General features: G+C 38.2%; 1 pseudogene; it reads left to right on the top strand.

Annotated features, from left to right (window-relative positions):
• The first annotated feature begins 12,359 nt into the window (after window positions 1–12,359).
• LOC127095410 (transmembrane 9 superfamily member 8-like) lies at window positions 12,360–16,720 on the top strand (annotated as a pseudogene).
• The last annotated feature ends 6,034 nt before the right edge of the window (window positions 16,721–22,754 follow it).

Here is a 22,754-nt window from a genome sequence, read left to right as displayed (position 1 = left end):
GGGGATAGAATAAATCACGAATCCGCACGAGAAACCGAACATGAGGTTTATAACAGACCGCAAACTCTGTTGGAGAGCAGGGAATTAGGATTTACGACTACCGACTATTAGGTAGAAAACCAACAACTCTGGCTGGGGACTAAAAGGTATATAACCACAAGTTCTGCCAAGAAAGCCAGGAGAATAGGACTTACAACTACCGGTATAAGGGTAGAGGCCAAAATCGACTCTTGCGGAGGAATGAAAGGTATATAACCACAAATTCCGCCAAGAGGAAAAGGAACAATAGGACTTACAACTACCGGTATAAGGGTAGAGGCCCGAAAACTCCGCTGGGGAACAACCCACTGGGAAGCACAATGAACAGACGACAAATGTCAATTCAGGAAAGATCCGAAAAGACAGACTGAATCAAGACACGTCCTAATGAGGATATAACTCTCATAGGAACCTCCATCCCAATATATGTGTTGGGAGGAAACGGAAGGAACCGTCATCCACGAGGAAATATCTCAGTGGGGAACTGCAGAAGGACAGACAGACACTTTCTGCTTATGGGCTGACTCTACATGGAGAGATTAAACACCCGACATCTGCTTAGGAAGATCTATAACGATCCATATCACCCATAGCAGGAGAACAACAAACAAAGGATATATGGCACAAATGCAACATGAATATCTGAATGTTTTATGAATATGCATGAATATGCGTGATTTATGTTTGATGAATGCTGACAAAACAGACATTTCTAACACAACAGGTCCAGGAATCAAACGTCCGGTATTATACTTCCAGGGAAAAACCAACTGGAAAGCCAATTCTGCTGGAGATCTACATGCTATAAAGCAAAGATCTGCGGGTACTGCTGGGAAGCAGAAGCAAAAGAATCAGAGATATCTGGAGAATACCAAATCTAAGTGATGGATCAACGATCGTCCCAACTAGGGCACAGAAAGTCACAACAGGCAAAGAGCCACAAAGACAAATCTGTCGGGGAACAAGAGAAAATCTCAAAATCTTGCAAGGGATCCTAGCATACCCTGCTATGGAAACGGATCCAACATAACTCCATTGGGGAACAAATCCACTGAGGGAGCAAAGGTCACCGGATAGAGTTCTGGCTGCATAAGCAACTCTACTGGGGATATCATCAACTACTCTCTTGGGGAACAACCCACTGAGGAAGGAAAGCACCAAACAAGTAGATTCTGCAACAAACCACTCTACTCGGGGCGAACACACATCTGATGGATCACATCAGCAGATTCTGCAATAAAAGCCGCTCTACTGAGGATCAAAAAGTAATCAGGAAACCAATACAACCTCTGGATAACGGAGCCATCAACCGACCATACCGGGGATTGAAGGAGGTTCAACAGGCAATATTGCCACAACGACCGCTCTGCAGACAAATGCTGGAGAAAGCTGGATGAAAATACTGGGATATCAACCCAATCAACCATGGAGTAGGACAATAAATCCTGCTCTGCTGAGAATATCAACCATTCTGATAGAGAGAAAGTAAACAACTCCACTGACGACTTTGCCGGGGAAACGGTAAAGTACCGGGTATCAAACCACTGACTTACCGAGTCTTCCAAAAGGAAAGCAACCGTGCTGAGGAAACAGACAAATCCGCTGGCAACTGCGCTGGGGAGAGTGACAACAACTCTGCTCGCGACTTCGATGGGGATATCAATAACTGTTCTACTCGTGACTGTGCTGAAGAGACGAATAAAGTCTGGGCGTAGGGACCCACTGGAGAAAGTGGCGAGGCACTAAGGTGGCAAACCATCAACCGCCGAATCTTCCACAAGGAAAGCATCCATACTGGGGAAAACTGCTGCTGGAGAAAATTGAGTCTTCAACAACACTCTGCTTGGGGGACAACCCCTGCCAACAACTCGACTTACGATCATGCAGGTAACTCGCTTGGGGAGAAATACGGGATACGGGGATATCAACCCACTAACCGCAAATATTCTGAACACCTGAGCAATCAAGCCGGGGAGAGACTACTGCTGGAGAACAGACTGAGTCTTTAATACACAATTCTGCTTCGGGGAGTCAAAATCCACAGAAGCTCTACTTAGGGAACAACCCCAACAACCAAATCTCTGCTTGGGGAACAACCCCAACAACAAAATCTGGAGAAGAAGGATACAAACCAAACCAGAAGTATGAACAAATGTCTCACCTGTTGGAAATCATGCCACCCTTGGGAGAGCACTGAGAAATTCTTTAAGTATCCTTTTATCATTGTGAATGTTCACTTTGTTTAAAACAATAATTTTGAAAAAAATTTGTTTTTTTTAAAACAATGATATTTTTATCAATTAAAACATGCAAAACATTTGTTGAATTAAAACAAATAAGAGTGCAAATAATTGGATAAAAAGCTCAAATTGATTTGATGGAATGGTAGCCTGCAAATGGCAAGACTCCATAGATCTGTACAAATTTGAAATCAGTGATATATATTGGAAGAGGGCTACATTGAACATAATGATCCTTTCTCTACCAATTTGAATCTCGATGTATTCGAAGCTTCAGTTGACGACGAATCGAGAATCTTCTGACGAAAATGACAGCTGGTGGAATAGAAAGTCTTGTCCGGATGCAGTTACTTGCCTGATCCCTAATTTTTGCCTAGATTGCCCCAGGGTGAGGTACTCAATCTAGCGGGATACAAATATGCTTTTTTATCAAGTCTCTAATTTTTGCCTGGATCACCCTTGCAGGTTCTCCACCGAGACGCTCATTTTTGCCTAAGCCGCCCTTTCGGGTTTTCAACTTGGCGAGCTATTCTGTTTTTCATCTGCATATACTTTTTTTTTTTTAGGCAAAGTATCTCTTAACTGCATCTGAATTCGCAGGACGAGTGAAATCCTCCCCATCCATTGTTGTAAGCATCAAAGCTCCGCCTGAAAAGGCTCTCTTAACAACATACGGACCCTCGTGGTTTGGAGTCCACTTGCCCCTGGAATCGGGCACGAAAGACAGAACTTTCTTGAGCACGAGGTCACCTTCTCTAAATACACGAGGCTTGACCTTCTTATCGAATGTTTTCTTCATTTTCTGCTAATATAACTGACCATGACACATGGCAGTTAATCGCTTCTCTTCAATCAAATTCAGCTGGTCATAACGACTCTGAATCCATTCAGCATCAGTCAACTAGGGACTTGAGGGTATCAGGCTTCTTTTATTCTTTTTTCTATTTGAAATTTTTTTCCTGATTTTTGCTTTTACTTTGATTTTTTTTTCTCTTCTCTTTCCTTTTTTTTTCTTTTTTTTTACATTACATTTGTAATGCCCCAGTTTGACTGTTGCTGGGTTCTTGAGACGCAGCTGAATGACTTGCTTTTCATTGCTCAAGTGCTCGGGTAATCTCATCAGGAATCCCCTTCAACATCATCTTCCTCTGCCTCAAATACAAGGAATTCAAATTTGGGAGATGGCGTTGGATCATTATGTTCAATGGGTTTAGAAATCCCTGCATAATGATTCTGGATAATGAAAAGCTTTTGAATTTAAACAAGCAAATCATTTATGCAGATGAAAAAGCTGTTTTCTTGTTTTTCAGGTTTTTTGTGATCACTGATTTCATGCAAAAGCAAAAAGTGAAAACAAATGGAAAAACAAATGTTTAACAATGCATTAATTGGATGAAAACATCATTGTATTAAATGTTGCCAACAATGTCATCATTTCTCCTTTTGGCATGGGAGAAGGGTTTTAAACAAAGTGAGCATATTTACTCTGATCTATGGATGACCGTAGGAACATCTACAGCGACCCAATTGTGGCAGACACCACCAGGAATAACAAAATTGTTCCTATCCTCTGCATCTTCTTCAATGATAGCAGCGGTTTCCTCTTCAGGCTGATCATCATGGATGAATCCTCCACTTGTGAACAAACCTTGCTCATTATATGCCCCAGAACAGTAGCCAATGCCAGCCCGGGATCCATCCATCAAAAGCACTTTGGCTGGAAAATTCCTCCTTGAGTTCACAATTCTCTTGCTTAAGATGATCCATCAATCTCGAAGAATCGGCTCTGGTATAATACCGGTGAGGTGCGTCTTCAAAATAAATGAAGATCGCAGGGTCAGACCACAGGACCGAAGCTGAACGACGCCTGCTTATGCAAATGATGCATGAAATGTTTGTGCATATGCTTGTTTCTATTTCAAAGGAACTCGAAGGTTTTATTTGCAAACTTTGAAATTTTAACATTTTGATTGTATGTGAGAATATCTCATCAGATATATCAGGTGAAAAAATTTTCCCGGTTTTTTCATGTTTGAGAATTTTTGCAAATAAACTCCTTTGAGTTCCTTGAAAATTTTCTTATTATCTGATGATATGGATGCGGATGAATGCATGAATGTATGAATGCAACAATCACACTCAAGGATCAAGCAAAGCACACCAAACAAAGGTCATGGGAAAGCTCATTGTACCCCTAATATCAATCATCCATTTTGGTGGATTTAGGTTTTTCACCTTATCGACACCCAAGTTCCATTGATATTAACGGTACATGAACTGGCTCAAACATCCTTAATATCAACCAGCCGCTTTGGTGGATTTTAGGTTTTACACCTGATCCGGGGTCCATTGATATTAACGATGTTTGAACGACTCAACCACGAATCACGGGTTTGCTGAGAGTCACGAGCATGGAGTCTCGGTTAAGAACCACCCAAAGGGAATGTACTAGGGTTTAAACCTGCCAGACATGTTCTACCAGAGGTTCCCATAATCATCGTCCCATCTCTCGAATATTATCGGAGGAACGAATACTCGTATTCCAAGAATATTCTCAAGAGAGACTCTTATGAGTGTAGTACCACGTAACAATCGCATCAGAACTTACATCTGAACGACCTCCGCACTACGTCCTAAAAATAGGCCAAGATGGGTTTGGTAAACTAAGGTCCTTGGCTTCTAAGGCACATGATTGAAAGAATAATGCCTAACCACAAATAACTTGTGTGACATTATCAATCCAACATGACCTCCACCAAGTGAATGGACTCGCAAGTCAACTGGCTAAGGACTACTCCACACCAGTCAACAAGACTATGCCATTCTCCTATCCTAGAGTGCACTCGAGTTCGGGTATAGAACTCATCTCACAGAGATCACCAAAGCAAACAGCAATTGTATATCAAGCAATTCACACATTACAATCAATACAGTTATCCCAAATTGTACAAAAATATGTCAAATAACAAGTAATAATATATCACACAACAAGGGTGAAAAGTAGGCAATACCACCAAGGACATGAATCCCCAGTGGAGTCGCCACTTTTCTGTAGCGGTGTATTCGTTACTATATGATCTATTGATTAAATCATAAGCAAAGCATACAATGAATTTCGAGTCGCCACCGCACTTTTATTTATCCTAAGGACTGGTTAAAAAGCGAACAAAAACCTAAGAAGTTTTACACGTAGAAAACTAATAAAAAGATCAGAGATCGGGGTAAGGGGTAAATTACGCAATGGGAAGGTGTTAGGCACCCAATGCGTCCTAGGTACTCCTAGGGAGCCCTTTTCACACTTTGTTGTTTGAAAATTATTATTTGTCATGACATAAGCATTGTGCAAACATGATTGGGAGGATGGGAAAAGAATATACAAGTTAGTTATTTTTGTGTTTGGATGGATAACCATTGCCTACGTACCTTTACAGGATCAAAACCTCGTAGTTCGGCTAAAAAACTTCCAAAAGTTAGTTGATTCAATTTTAAAACACAAGCTTAAAGGTCTTACGTTACCCACGGGAGAAAACTCAACTTTGTATAACAACTAGTCCACCATGTGAGAAAAGCTTCCACTTGCCAGAGAGGGGTTAACCCTATAATAGGCAAGGAAGACTTACAATTCATCTACTAAGGACAAATAGGTGAGATTAATATCAACCAACTAGGGTAAATCAAACCTATAGCTAATGTATAAAGACTTAACAAGCATGGACAAAGCCACAAAATCACTTGAATGGGTGAAGTTATTTGGATTATTTACAAAAAGGTCAAAGTATGATTAAAGTCAATTCAATGAAGTATTTACAAAAATGAAGTTAGGAAAATCATGGACTTAAGGTCCAAGTTTCTAATTTGAAAAGAAGGTGAGAATGTTTGCACAACATGTGTTTTCAAATTTTTAAAAGTATGTGTGAAAAGGCTTAGGACACAATGGGTGAATGGGTGATGGTGGAATGTAAAACTTCTTAGAAGGGTCCGCCTCTTGAAATCATATAGAAGATGATTCAAGTGGGTCCTTAGGAATAGGCTGCAACTGAGCAATAATATGAACATGGTAACAGATGAAAGTAAATAAAAGCGGATACTGGATGCCACTCAATGGTCTTATACCTGTCTCCTAAAAACAAGTAAGGATATCAGAGGCCACTCTATGGACTTACACTAATCTCCATCCGAATAAAACAACAAAACAGAACAGGGAAGTCAACTGCCAATCTATCTGGACTCATGTTAACCTCCACAGTATGATCCTAGGAAGACAAATGCCACATCACAGGGACTTACAATGAATCCTCACATACAACAAATAAATGCACTAGGCAATGGGTATGAGTGACCAATGAGGTCTTACACTTTACCCCTTCCATGTCATGGGAACAGATGCCACCTTACAGGGACTTATAACTGGTTCCTCAATGGGTAAGCAAACAACGTCACAAGGACAAATGACATGAACATGCACTAATGGCAATCAAAGGTAAAATGCACAATGGCAATCAAGTAATCATGTATGATGAATCAAATAATCAAACCATATAATCAAGGAGCACACACTATAACCACACAATTTGGGCTCAAGCAAGGGTAAGGCATTAAAGCCATCTGGAATAGGGTCAAAGTTGCTCTTAACCTGGCCATTGAGGGGCTCAGGTGAAGCAGATGAAAGGATATGAGGGGTGTGCCTCATTGCTTCTATCTCATGTCCGAGAGAGCATGTAAATATAAGAATGTGGGGGAGTTTAGAAAGATGGAACTCTTTCCCCGATTGTTGACTCGATAGATCTTGGGTATGGATCTCAATGCTACAACCATGTAATGGGAGCAATGAGAAGACTCACTGAATAGTGGGAGATAGGCTACTTATCTCTACCTTCCACCAATTGCCTCAAATGAGGACTTTTCCTGCTTGGGACAAATATAAACATACACAATCAATGCCTCTTAAGGAGGACTTCAGACAATTTGCCCAGCCAAATAACGGGCCGGGTCTCCAGACTACATGAAGAAGAAGGTGCAATACCTCAATGCAAGTTGCTATTTAAGCAAAGCAAAGCAAGTTCTTAAGAGAACTGAGCAACTAAAGGGTACCTGGAAACAATCCAATAAAATCAGCATCCCATTCATAAACAGATAACAACATAAGAATCAATTAACAAAGTTCAATCATAATCGAACAATAGTGTGCATAGCACAAGGCTCACATGAACCAAACATCCTACAAAACAAATACATTAGTCATATGTGTCAAGTAACACAATCCATAATGTGGAGCAAATTCCTTAATCATTAACTCCTTAACCTGAAAAGGCACAATCAACTTCAAAGGTAAGTAACATGACCACTAGGACTAGCCTAGGGTCAAAAAGATGGAAAAATCTTAAAACAGCAGCCAATTCATGATCAAATTCAAGTAATATCAATAACAAAGGGATCCCAATTGGTCCCATATTCAAACTATGCTCCTATTTCTATTTATGCAACATGGAAGGCAAAAGATGCAATGTGGAGTCTCATACAAACAACCAGCAAGATCACATTCAAATAAATGCCAAAGTGGCATCAAAAAATCCACAAAAATTATGTTCTAACCAGAAGACATTCAGCAAGCCACATGTTAATTTTCAAGTCATTTGGACTAGTAGATCAATAGGAATTAATTAAACATGACAAGGCATGCAAAAACAACATCAAATGAAGCCTACAAGTGTGCACCCACTTCAATTAGATGGTAAACAACAATGGTATATTAGAAATTAGTAGGACCAAAGCCGAAAGATAGCTACAGGGGTTAAGAACTATCCTATCAATTTTCATAGTTATTGGATTAAGTATGTGCATTTGGCGACATATAGACTAAAGGTTACACAAGTGAAGCTCTAAAATGCTAGGCAGCAAGGAAAAATATTAATCAAATCGAAAATGGATTGTAAAAATCCACAAAAATTATCAATGATAGCTAACGTGTCAAATAAACTTCCTGCAAAAAATTAGGGCCATTGGCCAATGGGAAGCATAGGAAAATATTTGGGGAATTCAGCATACCAAACTATGTCACATATATACATGTCCAACTTCAATAATTCATATATAATAGACCATAGGCTAAAAAATTACCAAACCTATGTCAAAAAATCCAGAAGGATGCCAAGAATCAATATCTCAATTTTCATTTAATTTGGATGTGGTATGTGGATTGTACAATTAAATTGGTAACATGTATGAAAATAATATACATCAAAACATCTCTATGGCTATTTAGATTTTTTACCAAGCACATATTTGTTTTTCATTTTTATAAAATAGTAGAGGAAAAAATATGATTAACAAAAAAAGAATGGTATTTTTTGGATTAATTTGGAGTATTATATGATTTTTCTAAGTTTTACAATATTTATTTAAGAATTATTCGAATTAATATTAGGATTTATTAATTTAATTAATGGCTGATGGCACGTTGGTAATTCTTAAGCAAATGCCCAAAACTGCACCGTTTCAATTAGATAGAATGGACGGTGGTGATTCATTCTGGTAATTGAAAACACAAAACGGCAAGGCAAACGCGTGCGAAGCAAGATCTATGAGCGATGTTTCCAGAAAATCTTGAAGGTTCACCGTCGTCTTCTACTGTTCTTCGACTGGAAACCTAGGTTTTGAGCAAACGGCCATGGAAATTTACAAGCTACACACCGGTCGAACCGGTTTTTTCCTCAGGATTACGAATATATAATCAATTTCATCAATAAGTCACTACACAACTCGAATCGAAGGAAAAGAAGAAATGCTTCGAAACTTCAATTGTAGATTACGCACTCAATTCGCAACGAAAACACAAACCACGTATGGATACATTATCTACAAGCTCTACTCTACAATATCCCTAACTCAATCGAGGCAATCGCAAGATTTTAAATCCGACCTTTCTTGAAGCTAGCTGCAATGGAGTTCGCGCGTTTCGGCTTGATAATGCGAAACAGGTACAGAAGATTGGTGCAGCAAGCGAATAGTGGACGGGATTCAGCTCGAGCACCTTTGAATCACTCGTTTTCATCAACTGTCATGGAAGAACCTTCTTTCTACGGTTGCGAAATCTTGCGTATTGAGCTTCGAATCCTGCAAACAGAAACTCCAAAACAAGTATAATTGACGAATCCACCAAGAATTCGCATCAAGCTTCAAGGATCGTCGACGAATCGGTGAAAAAGGTCCTTGACGAAGAAAAAATGTGAGAGAACTTGAGAGCTTTTTGCTTTTTTCTGTTAGATGGAAATTGAGATTGTGAAGAAAAAAATGATTACCCTTGATTCTGTTATGGGTTTAAGTATATATATGTAGTACTTAATCCAAGTTTAATTATATTTAAGCAAAAATGGATTAGTAACAAATATGCTTATGTGATGCATTGGCCTTTTGCTCTTGAAATGGTTAGAAACACCTTAGCAGCAAATTTACACCTTGAACCAATTGCAAATATCATTTTGAAGCTGATTGCATTGGTCTCACTTTCAAATTCCTCATATTTTCCACTTTGGACCATTTTGCCCCTCTCTTTAATTAGTTCACTTCAAAAATGAGCTTTTGCATTGAGCCTTTTCCGAAAAATCCAATTATGCAACTTTGGAGTACACATTGAATGGAGTTTGTGCATATAAAGAACTTGCAATTTGGATAAACCATGTGGTAGTTATGCCCTCCCGATTACGGGTCTTTTTTGAAATTCACTGAGCCATATCTTGCAAACCATAAATGGGATTTTCAAGTTCTTGGACTTTTTGGAATTGTGAGAACAAGATCTTCAACTTTCATGTTGGACAAATTTTGATTTGAAGCTTGTATCATGAAATTGTCTTGAGGGAAAAAACTTTCCATTTTGGGCAGCTGAAATTACAGGTCCACTAGCCACTTTGGGAAACTTTCTATCTGAGCTCAATTCCTTCAACCTTGGTCTTTGAAACATCAAATAGGGCTTGTATGGACATGAATGAGGCATTTCTAACCATCTCACACCTTCCAAATCCTGATTAAATGTACAGTTGACCACAGTTGACTTTTGTTGACTTTTGGTTGACTGGGCCAAGTTCTGATGAATTTCAAGCCTCTTTCACATGAGATCTTGATTCCAAATGATATCACAAGTTATATGGACTCTTTATGAATGATCATGGTGTCCAAATTCTTCAAGAATGGCCACCATCTATTGCTCAGGGCCTGATTTGACTGTTTGACTGATGATTAGCTTCAGCTGCAAGCAACATGGTTAGATGACAATATTTTTGTACTTTTGGTTAGTAAACATATGAAAAGCAATGATATACAAATGCAACACATGCTTGGTGATCAAGAACCATACTCACAAGGTATCCCACCCACTAGGAGGGCAGCTAGGGTATGCATTGATCCTTGAGGCCATGATATGATATGATATGGGCCATGAGGGATCTTAGGGCCAAAATTGGGGTCTTACAGATAGAAAAAGGTCCAAAGGAGAACTCAGAGTTGGTTTTCACGTATTGTGTCTCAGAGTCAGAGGAAAAGGGAAACGCTGAAGAGAAAGAGAAGGAAGAGGAAAAGGCCAAAGATTCTCGGAGTTTCCTTCAATCCAAAGAGGTAAGGGGTCTGAACCTTATTAACTAATAATATGCTGAAAATGGTGAATTGTTAGATGAACGAAATTGGGATTTTAATCGAAGGAATTCGTAGAAATTATATGCAATGATGTTAGGATTTGTGAAATCGAATAGGAGATTAATTGTATTAGATGATATGAGGGAGTTTGTGCGAAATTTGGACTGTGGAAGGATGAATTTGGATAGATCTCGTAGCAGAGAAAGCCATTGCAGATCTGGAAATCTGGTTTCTGGTCATACGCGTATGGCACTAGGCAATACGCGTATGAGATGGCCTGGTACGCGTATGGCACTAGGCAATACGCGTATGGATGAGAAAGATGGAATTTTGAACGTGTTTTGGTCTCTGTTGGTACGCGTATGGAAAAGTGATACGCGTAGCATACGCGTATGGACATGGGCAATACGCGTATGGATTTGGTCAGGCGTGGGCAATACGCGTATGAGCATAGGCAATACGCGTATGGGTAGACTTGTGGTCTTTCCTGAGCTGTTGTTGTGCAGTTTCGGTCGTTTAGGCTGAGTGAGGTAACTTAGCTGATGCATAGTATACGAGGGATCATTTCCCGTTGCTTTGAGTGGTATAGATATTAGTAGAGTGTGATAATACTGTGTTTGGTTGTGTGGCATGATGTGATATGCTTTTATGATAGAATGTGTTAATGATGATGATAATATGACTATATGATGCTGTTGTTGCTATGTTGATTATGATGTATGCTTGGTGTGCATGCATTCATGAAAGGCCGATGCCTAGTGATGAACGGACTGAGTTCCAATGATGTTGTTGACTCCGGGCTTGTTGAGAGGCTTGGTTCCTTACGGGGAACTCGGATTCTATGGTGATGAATCTGGGAGTGGTGATCCTGTAGTTGGTCACAAAATGGGTATACCGAGTCGTGTTGAGTCATGCATGGGTGTGTGCATTGCATTTGATGTGTTGTGTTGTTGATGATCATGAGTTTATGGATTATGATGATTATGATGAATTGTGTTGGCATATGTGAAATATATTTATGTTTATATTTCTGTCGTTATATTATTATTTAATAATGTAATTCTCACCCCTTCTGCATGTGTTTATGTTCATCTATGATGAGCAATGTGCAGATAAAGTGGAGTAGCTATTGTTGAGGTTCGAAGAATAAGTGTAGAGTTATTCTACAGAGTCGAGTCAAATGCTCTGGTCATGTGACACCGGGGATTATGGGATTCGATAGCTAAATTATTATTATTATTTACGTTGTTTATGATGACTAATTTGTTGAGATAATGTTGAAACATTTTTATAATATTTATGTTGTTGTCCGCTGCGAAGTTTAATTAAATAAATAATATGATTTATGTTGTGATGCGATAAGTGTTATGTTTTAAGAAATGTAAACTCTTCTACATGTTGTACTCTGATAATCTATTTAAATATGTCGTTTGAGGTAGAAGGGTGTTACAGGGAGCACTTCCCTTGGAGAAGCATCTTCCCAACCAAAAGAACCATCACCTTTTACAAGGGCTAATGCTTTTAAGAAACATCTGAAGGAAAAAGACACAATTGAAAATGAAAATGAACTAGAGAAGTACTTAGGTGACCCTTGTTGCGGGGAGGGGGAAAATTTTAGTATTCTTAATTGGTGGAAGGAAAATTGCACCCGTTATCCTATATTAGCAACCTTGGTTCGGGATGTGTTGGCAACACCTGTTTCTAGTGTAGCCTCAGAAAGTGCTTTTAGCACGGGGGGGGAGGATTTTAGATATCTATAGGAGCTCTTTGAGTCCAGATATGGTCGAAGCGCTTATATGTACTCAAAACTGGTTGAAGCCTTCTGACAATGATCTAAATGTCCTTAATATGACTGAAGAATATGAGATTAGTGAATCAATTGTTTCAGGTACGTTATTAATGAAAACTTTGTCTCTTTTAACATTATTTTAAATATTTGTTAAAATTAAGCCTCTTGCTATATGTTTAACGTATGTTTAAACAACTTGTAGAGTTTCAAGTAGCTACTGGTGGAGCAGCTGCTCCTACACAGGCTAGGCCTGTTTAATTCTCGCCTAGGTATGAAAAATATAGTTTTGTTTTATGTCTTACATTGGTTTAACTATACTGATTTGATTTGATTTGCAGCTGTGAATTTTTGAATATTTTGGAGTCACTTTGTGATTCAATAAGACAAGCCTTTCTTTTTTGGAGTCATTTTTTGAAACTAAGGATGGAACCGTTTCAGTAGCTACTGCGTTTGCTGGTCATCAGGCACGTTGTCTTGGGCTTATGCAATTGTTCTTACCGAAGTACACAAACATAATGTCACTTGTATTTCTTTTGCATTTGTGCTCAAGCTTACAAACTGAGTTTGAATACTGCATGTTATGCTAATCTGTTTTTGGTGGTGCAGTATACTGGGATGATGTTACTTGAGGAGATGGCCTGTGTAATGTTCTCTTGCCTGTGTAATACCACTAACCAAGGCTTCAAACTTTATATCATTTATCCCTGTGCTAATTGTTCCATTTGTCTATGCATGCTGCAACTTTAATTGTAAGACGTTTGAGCATATAAATTTAGCTTTCTGCCTGATTTCTAAGAAACCTTATATCCTATTGGCAGGTTGTTAGTTCTGTGCCTTCTCATTCAAGTTCCATTGAGTGTGTTGGGTTCGCACCAAGGTATGATTTAAGATTAGTAAACTTTTTATAAGATTAGTTAACTGTTCATAATCTGCGTGCATGTGCATTTCTGCACATTCTCATTCAAGTCTTGAAGGACAGTGACATCCTGGAGATGACAATCAGACAGGACGAGTTCAGCTTGTGCCTAGGTCAAGAGGAGGTGAAGAACAGTCTCTAGGGCGTTCAAGATTTGGTACTGGAAATGCAGGTCAGGGGTATACTTTTGAAGAGGTATACTTTTGAAGATTTGGTACTGGAAATGCAGGTCTCTATGTTCTCTGCGTTCCTCATTCTCCTCTTTATCAACGGTAGCTTCTGTTTCTACCTCCCCGGTGTTGCACCACAAGATTTTCAAAAGGTTAGTTTCATCTCCATTTCGATTTCATGCACATTTGGTTAGTTTTTCGTTATTATGTAGTTTTTCGTTTATTTCATCGTTAATGTTTATGAACCGCTCGATCTGTTTGTTCAAATCTGAGATCTGTGATGGTTGCGACTTGTAGTGATTTAATTTTCAAACTGTTCATTTTAGGATTTGATGTAATTGTTTGAGTTTTATTGGTGATGATTTGAATCACATTGTGATATTGCTCTGTGTGTGATGATTATTGTTGTGCGTGCGAGTGTCGTTGTCATTGTTATTTTTGTTAATTTGACTTCGATCTGGTGTCAGTGAATGAATTTTAGTTACTTTGATGGTGCGAGTGTAATAGTGTATGAATAATTTGATTCGGTTCAGTTATTATAGTGATGTGGCGGTTAATGGAATTTAAGCTCAATTTGTAATTAGAAATTAGAAATGTTTAGTGTTTGACTGTACATGTGGTGTGAGGCTGTTGGATATGTACCAGTAGGAAATTTGTATTTTAGGAATATGCAGGTCTCTGATGTGGTGTTAACCACCTACAAATTTATGATCCATTGGGTCTTCGCAAGTAGTATCCGATAAAGACTCTGGGTCTTCATTTATCTCTGTAGTTTCATTTCCTACCCTAAGTTCCATTTTTCCTGTATTCAAATCTTAATTAGTAATGCTAAATCAATTTTCAGAATTTTTACATAGATCTACTTCTAGACTGACTATTCTAATATTACACGGTGCAGGGAGATGAATTGCAAGTGAAAGTAAACAAATTAACTTCAACGAAGACCCAACTACCATATACATATTATTCACTTCCTTATTGCACCTCCAAAAAAATAGTAGATAGTGCTGAAAATCTTGGAGAAGTGCTTCGTGGCGACCGCATTGAAAATTCACGTTATGTGGTAAGTTTTGTATGACATGTTAACCGCTGGTTGGATTGTTGTATTGTGGTTATCAACTAGTTTACTCCTTGACATATTTGCAGTTTAAAATGCGTGAACCACAAATGTGCAATATTGTGTGTAAGCTTAAACTTGACACCAAAACAGCAAAAGCATTCAAAGAAAAGATTGATGACGAGTATCGGGTGAACATGTATGACATGCCAGTATTGTCTTATATTTTTGTGCCTGTTTTTTGCTACAATATCAATATAGGGTATCTTACAGTGGCTCTACCTTTACATGCAGGATTCTAGATAACCTTCCTCTGGTTGTTCCCATAAAACGTGTGGATCAGGACTCTACTGTTTATCAGCTTGGTTTCCATGTTGGACTCAAAGGGCAATATAGTGGGGTATGCTCATTATTCTATGAATCAATGTCTGTTGTTGTGAATGCCAACTATTGTTTTGTGCTTACTATGTTCAAATACACAGAGCAAGGAAGAGAAGTTTTTTATACACAACCATTTGGCATTTACTGTCAGATATCATAGGGATTTGCTCACTGAATCTGCTAGAATTGTGGGCTTTGAGGTTAAGCCATTCAGGTTTGTAAGTTTGTTATTGTTTTGTTCTATGATTCATCCTGTCAAACCAGTTATGGTATGCATGCCTTAGTGATTTTTGAAATCTGAATGTTGATTTACAGTGTCAAACATGAATATGAAGGGAAATGGGAGGAAAAAACTCGTTTAACAACCTGTGACCCTCATGCTAAACTCACCACTTTTGAGTGCCTATCGGTTATATACATGGTTTGTGCGGAGAAATTCATTTACCGATAGATCATGTTCCTCTTGTATTATTATTCTTGTATAATTTATCTTAATAAAATGGTGTTTTTAAACTTGCCACTTTTGATTGCCTATTGGCTTACACTAGTCAATTAGTTAAATATGGCTTTTGGAGAGAAATTATATTATCACTAAATAGATTAAACTCCTCTTGTATTACTCTTTAATTATTTTTGGCTTTTCATTAATAAATTTCTGTTTTCCTCTTTGCATCCAAGTAGTCTGCTGTTTTTCCTCTTTGCATCCAAGTAGTCTGCTGTTTTCCGTTCTTATTATTAGTTTAGTGAAAGATGATGACATTTTATTTTTTATAACAATTTACCTTTGTCTACATTCAGGAGAGTGATGTGAAGTGGGCTTCAAGATGGGATGCCTATTTGCTGATGAATGACGATCAAATTCACTGGTTCTCAATTGTGAACTCATTGATGATTGTTCTTTTTCTCTCGGGTATGGTGGCAATGATAATGCTGCGTACACTTTATCGCGATATTTCCAAGTATAACGAGCTTGAAACCCAAGAAGAAGCACAAGAAGAAACTGGTTGGAAGCTTGTCCATGGTGATGTTTTCAGGCCACCAAACAACTCAGATCTGTTGTGTGTTTATGTTGGTACTGGTGTTCAATTTTTTGGGATGATACTAGTAACAATGCTCTTTGCTGTCCTTGGATTCCTTTCTCCTTCAAACAGAGGTGGGCTAATGACAGTCATGCTCTTGCTATGGGTTTTCATGGGGCTTTTGGCTGGTTATGCATCAGCCCGCTTATACAAAATGTTCAAAGGATCAGAGTGGAAGAAAATTTCCCTAAGGACTGCAGTCATGTTCTCTGCTTCTGTCTCTGCTATTTTCTTTGTATTGAACGGTCTTATATGGGGGCAAAAATCATCTGGAGCTGTGCCGTTTGGAACAATGTTTGCTTTGATCTTATATTTACAAATCCTTATAAAAAAAATTGGGCGTATACTTTCCTTATATTTACAAATGCTGAAGTTCTATCTAATTACTGATAGTATAAAATTGTGCTATTTAAATCCTAGATAAAATCCACTTGTGTTGGGTTTATTTTGGAATGAGCTCAATTATTTTTAAAACCGAATAAACCGCATTATGAAACCGAACCGAACAAAACCGAAACCGAAAATAACCGAATTGCAAACCGGTCGGTTTTGGTTATGTTTTTTCCAACCGATGGTTAGGTCGGATTGGGAATTTGGGCCCGAAAACCGATCCAACCCAATCAAGCTCATAATATTTTATCAATTACATCAATCAATTCAATCAAACTTCGTTTCGATGAGTCCGTTTGTAAGAGAGTAAAATTGAAAATTGAAAATTTGGTATACTTTTGCATAGTAAACATATTATAGACGGAGTGCTGGTAGAAAACGGGTTGATAGATTTAATTTTTAAAAAAAGTTATATAATAAAAGTTGATTTCGATTTGATACGAAGAATATATTTTCAAGCAGCATGTTAGTTCTAGTTAACGGAAGTCTATCAAATAGTTTTTAAATAGGGAGATTTATGAGCATTCAGAATTAATGATTATAACAATTTTAAGTACTACAATTTGTATATAATAAATAGAATTTTTTACAAAAATAACTCATTTTTTTAAGGTAATTCCCAAAATATCTCAAAAAAAATCTCAAACTATCCCATTTTTAGGAGGAGTCGTCAATTGAATTGGAGACTCCTCTTAAAAATTGAATGGAGACGCCAATTGGATTGGTTATGGCAGGTGCCCTAGCCAATTGGATTGACGCTCTTGTGTAGGACTTAAGAGGAGGCGCCAATTCAATTGGAGTCTCAGTGTAAAATGCAATTTTTGTGTTATAAATAGATGCGTTGTGTGAGTCATTGTTCCACATCTCAATTAATCATTTGGCAATCATGTTTGATGTTCGTCGCCGATACGGAAAGGTGATTTATGCAAGAGACAAACCTCAGATGATGATGTTGTTCTGGAACATCACTACGTTCGATCAACTGAAGAGGGAGCTGGTTCGTTGGTTAGATGGGAAAATACCAGAAGGGAAAAAAATTAGAAGTATTGAGAGACTCGACAGTATCTTTGATTAGGTGCGAATGAAGATTGATAAGGATGCTAGGGAAATGATGTTCGGTCGAGATGACATCAATTTGATTGTTGTAATCAGTTAGGAATATTTCTGTTTTCAGATAGCTTATTTTGTACTGATGTTTGTTGTGAACCTCGTTGTAACAAAAAGTTAATGATATATAATGATTGAAGGTTACAGAAATACAATGTTACAAAAAGCTTAAGACCCAGATGATGCTCCTCGATTGGGACAGTTGTTCTTGTTGTGTCCTGGTTGACGAGAGATACTACATAATCTTATCATTTTATTTGTGGAATCCATCTCTGTCCTGATACGTGTGTTGTTTGGCCTTCCTTTTTTTTCTTTCTACGCATCTCGTCGTTGTGCCAAACTATATCACCTTCATATGGAGGCCAGTATTCCTCCATTGGTAGTACCGAGAAGCTTTGATTATATACATTCATGACGATGACGGTCTTGTACACATCAGATAAATGGTTGCAAGCGTCTTGACGAGTATAAGCGCATGCTGCAATGACATGGGAGCAAGGAATGCGGAAGGCCTGAAATTTTCCACAATCGCACCAACTTCTGTTTAGTCTAACATCATAGGCTAAATTTGGTTTTCCCTCGTTGTGATCCATTGTTTTCTGGACGCTGGATTTTTTTGACTTTTTCGTGTAGATGCTTTGCACGTGGTATGAGTTACAACAGATGTCAAAGACACTGTATTACTCAGTATCGCAACCTGTTGGATCACCTTCGACCGACAGACGTAAGGAGAATAACTTAATAATTTCGTTATATTTTGTTAACTTCTTCTACCTAGATTATAAGCCTATCTTCTTTCACATTTCAGTTCATTTAGCGTCCATACCTTAATTTGGATCATGACCATCAGGTCAACGCTAAAGACACGGCCGTATGGACTGGATGCACACCGATAATACGGTTCACAACTGTGGAGATGCACAACAGTGATCGTGTGAAGCTGCAGTTCGGTATGCCCCAAAACATCCCAGATCCCCCAGCTAGCCTATGAGAATGGCATCTGCGCAAAGTTAACGATCAATGGAACTTCAATCCATGGCAAAACTTCGCAAGATCGGAGTGTCGCAAATGGAAGCACTGTCATGACCATGTGTTAACTGACACAGTCATGCCAACTGAAGAAAAACCAAGTCGTACTTATATGGCTTGGTATAGATCGGTTGGTTTTCAGTTCATCGCCGAGGATATGTACTTGTACGACCCACACCAGATGACTTACACACCTGACACCTCAACATCAAACCCCTAACAATAGTGTCAGATCGGATACACACAACCCCCTGTCCGTCAAACATTCTGTTCAACCAACACACAAACATACAACCAAAACATACCATACACCAAACCCCAATACCAAGAGCATACCTCATACCACCACCAACAAATTGATCATCAACCTGAGACTCAACATCGTTTCGCACCCACCCCATCACCCTATCAAAGCTGCCTTAGCCAAAACACCCAACAATCATTCAACACCAACCGCCCCTCCTCCTACCATAGCCAAGAAGCCCAAACCTCACAAAACCAAAACATCCAACAATCCTATCTCTACCAAACACCCCAACAACCTTTCCAACCTTTCCTCGACGCATCGTTCACACTCATGTCTCCCTTCAACCGTACCGGTCGCCCATCAATGAGTCATTTACAACCCAACTTCTCTGGCATGGGTCATGAGCTCAGCTACAGCGGTACACCATCGATGCATACTGAAGACTATGCCGACTTATCTGACTACCTCAATAGGCCTTCTCTTGTAGTTGGGAGTGACGCTCCTGGCCCCTCAGATGCTCAAACACCGGTACCGAATCATCAACGTGAGTTAGGGCCACGGGTTAGGGTAGCTAGAGGATGTGGGATCGGAGGTCGGTTAGGTGATCCTGGTCATCACCATTAGGTTTCTTTGTGTAAATGACAAATTTTATTAATATCAATTGGTCACATATCAAATTTATCTATCACGTATACCAATTATCCAAAAAAAATGCATTTTACACTGAGGCTCCAAGTGAATTGACGCCTCCTCTTAAGTCCTACACAGGGGTGTCAATCCAATTGGCTAGGGCACCTGCCCTAGCCAATTCAATTGGCACCTCCATTCAATTTTTAAGAGGAGTCTCCAATTCAATTGGTGACTCCTCCTAAAAGTGGGGTAGTTTGGGATTTTTTTTAAACCAGGGGTATTTTGGAAATTTTCTTGAAAAAGTGGGTTATTTTTGTAAAATTTTCTAATAAATACTGTTATAGTGGGAAAGGGATCGATGAAGAATTTATGGAGTATAAAAGCATTGTTAAGGGGTTTTGAATTGGTGTCAGGATTTCGAGTAAACCTATATAAAAGTAAGTTGTATGGCATAAATTTAGAAGAAAACTTTTTGCATGCAACTTTGGGCTTCTTATCATATTGTGTAGGTGTGGTTTCTTTTGAATTTTTAGGCTCCAATCATTGAAAAGATGCGGAACATACAGTCAAAATGGAAGGGGAGACATATGTCAATTAGAGGAAGGGTCATTTTTATTAAATTTAGTACTTACTAGTTTTTCAGTCTATCCTTTATAGTTTTTCAAGGCTTCGAAGAAGGTGATATAACAATTAAGCAAGATTCAACGATCTTTCCTTTTAGGAGGGTGTTTACCGTGAAAATCGGTAAACAACCACTGATCTTCCAAATTAAAATATTTTGGTTACTTACAGGATCAATCAGATTGATCCTAGGACATGTGCTAATTGTTTTTAGGATGAAGTCTGATGAATGATAAACACTTCGACAATGCTCATACTTTAAAATAACTTGTTAAATAATGTAAAAGAAAAATAACGCAAAGAAGGTAAGGAAAGTGCTGGAAAGTAAATGGCGATGAAGATAAATTTCTGAAAGGAAAGGATTGATTAAATTGCTTTAAGTAAAAACATGGTGCAATATCAAACGTACACTTTTCTCAATTTACATTTTCTATACACACGGATACTTTAGGTAAGTTGATAAATTTGTACACACTTGAACACCCCCCGATCCTAACACTAAGACCTCCTATTTATACCAATCGAAATAACCGCTTCTAACAACCTATTCACCAAATTGAGACAAATGGCGCTCTGCATGTATGTAACTGTCAACTACGCCCCACGTATACCCTTAGCAGTTAGATAAGAACAAAGAATTCTCACCCTCATTTGAATTCAAATCCTTTGTCGAACTATCATCAGTGACGCTTTTGTCGAAAACAACTCCAAACTGCTAGAAATATTTCTAAGTCCACACAATATCTTTACTCTTGCATCAAGCTATCTTCGACTAAAATTTCAAAATGTATAGTTTTGTCGAAACATTCAATTTATTCACAAGAAACTTTATTTTCTTAATTAATTCCCTTAATCCATATTAAGCGTCGAAATTGGGAGCTAAAAAATTGCCCAAAAAAAATGTCATTTTCGACATCTCGAAGAAAAAGGCACTTTTTGAGACTATGGTTCGACGCCTTGAATAATTCTTGCATAGCTTCGACGCCACTAATACTCCAATGTTGCAAAAACTATTCATCTTTTTCCAACTGGCCTATGACGTCAGAACCATCATTACCTTTTTCCAACATGTCTTTTCAACCCATGCATAAATATTTTTAATCATCATGTTTCCTAGACCCTAGGAGATCGTGGGATTAGGCCTTAATTATCACCGTCCCACTATGTAATCCTGGAGAGACACGTGTCCCACTTGTTTGTCAATCATTAATGTTGATTTGAACTGTTTTCTCATCCAAAAAGCCTATAAAAAGCGCATTTCCTACTAATTCCACTTTTTTACGCTTTCTGAAATCTTCAAGTACTTCAACTCTTCATCTTCTTCAAAACGCCCTTAAAAAACCCAGATTTTTTCTTCTTTCTTCAAACCTTTAACAAAAATGGCCACTGCAAGCAAAGTCCCCAAAGAAACAACCAAGGTTGTTAAGGTTTCCATCAAACAAACGGAGGCCCCCAAAAAGATCTCAGACCTTCCTCCTTTTGCCACGCTTCCTGGCCCAGTGATGATGGGTAACCAACAATATATCCATGAACCAAAAACTGAAGAACAACGAAGAACTTATGAATCTCAGGTACTCATTCCAATTACTGTCCCTAGAAAAAATTGTGCTTTATTTGGACCTTTACTTGACCTGAACATCGATTCTAGCAAACTTAGGGACTTTCCTCACCTACCATAGATGTAAACCAATAGGCCAAGTGATCCGCTGTTGCGCACGGGTCAAAAAACGAGTTTAAAAGTGCAGTAAAACGGAAGCGACTCTCGAATATCGTATCACAAGGACTCTTGAATGTTATAACCAAACGAATGGAAAAAAGGGGGTTTTTAAGGTTTAAAACTTAAATCGAAGATGATTAAAGGTAAAAGCAAAATTGATAAATAAGATAATCTATTGTATCGATTTCCGACTTATCATCGATTCTTATAATTTCAATTCCTTAGAGGATTCAATCTCATTCGATTACAATACCCACTAACAAGCGCAAATTGGTAGTATATGATGTATGTTCCTAATTTCCGAATTAAGCAAACGGATTTAAGCAGACGCGAATTAAACAAACGCGACTTAATCAAACACGATAACGAAAAAGCTACGCTAACGTGATTATAGTTAAGGATTATATAAACAATCAAATTTAATCAACTATATCCTATAAGAAACAATCGAATTAAGCAAACGAAAGTAATCGAATTAAGCAAACGAGTTTATAGGAAGAATTGAAAAAAAAATGAAATGAAATTAAAATTAATAAAAACCTCAAAGTGGAATTCGAATATAACAGATCAACTCTTTGGGAATTAGCTCTCCATGGAATCTTCTAAGCAATATCTTATCATAAAAATTCAGAATTTGGATTCATGTAGTAGTGAAAGACCTAATATAATAAAAGGGAGATTCAGGCCCTTATGGGATCCGACCCGAAAATTACAAAA

The sequence above is a fragment of the Lathyrus oleraceus genome, chromosome 6, assembly GCF_024323335.1.
Source record: "Lathyrus oleraceus cultivar Zhongwan6 chromosome 6, CAAS_Psat_ZW6_1.0, whole genome shotgun sequence".
In the NCBI taxonomy this organism is placed as follows: domain Eukaryota; kingdom Viridiplantae; phylum Streptophyta; class Magnoliopsida; order Fabales; family Fabaceae; genus Lathyrus; species Lathyrus oleraceus.
The sequence above is the reverse complement of the archived record's forward strand: the minus strand, read 5'-3'. Positions and strand labels throughout refer to the sequence as shown.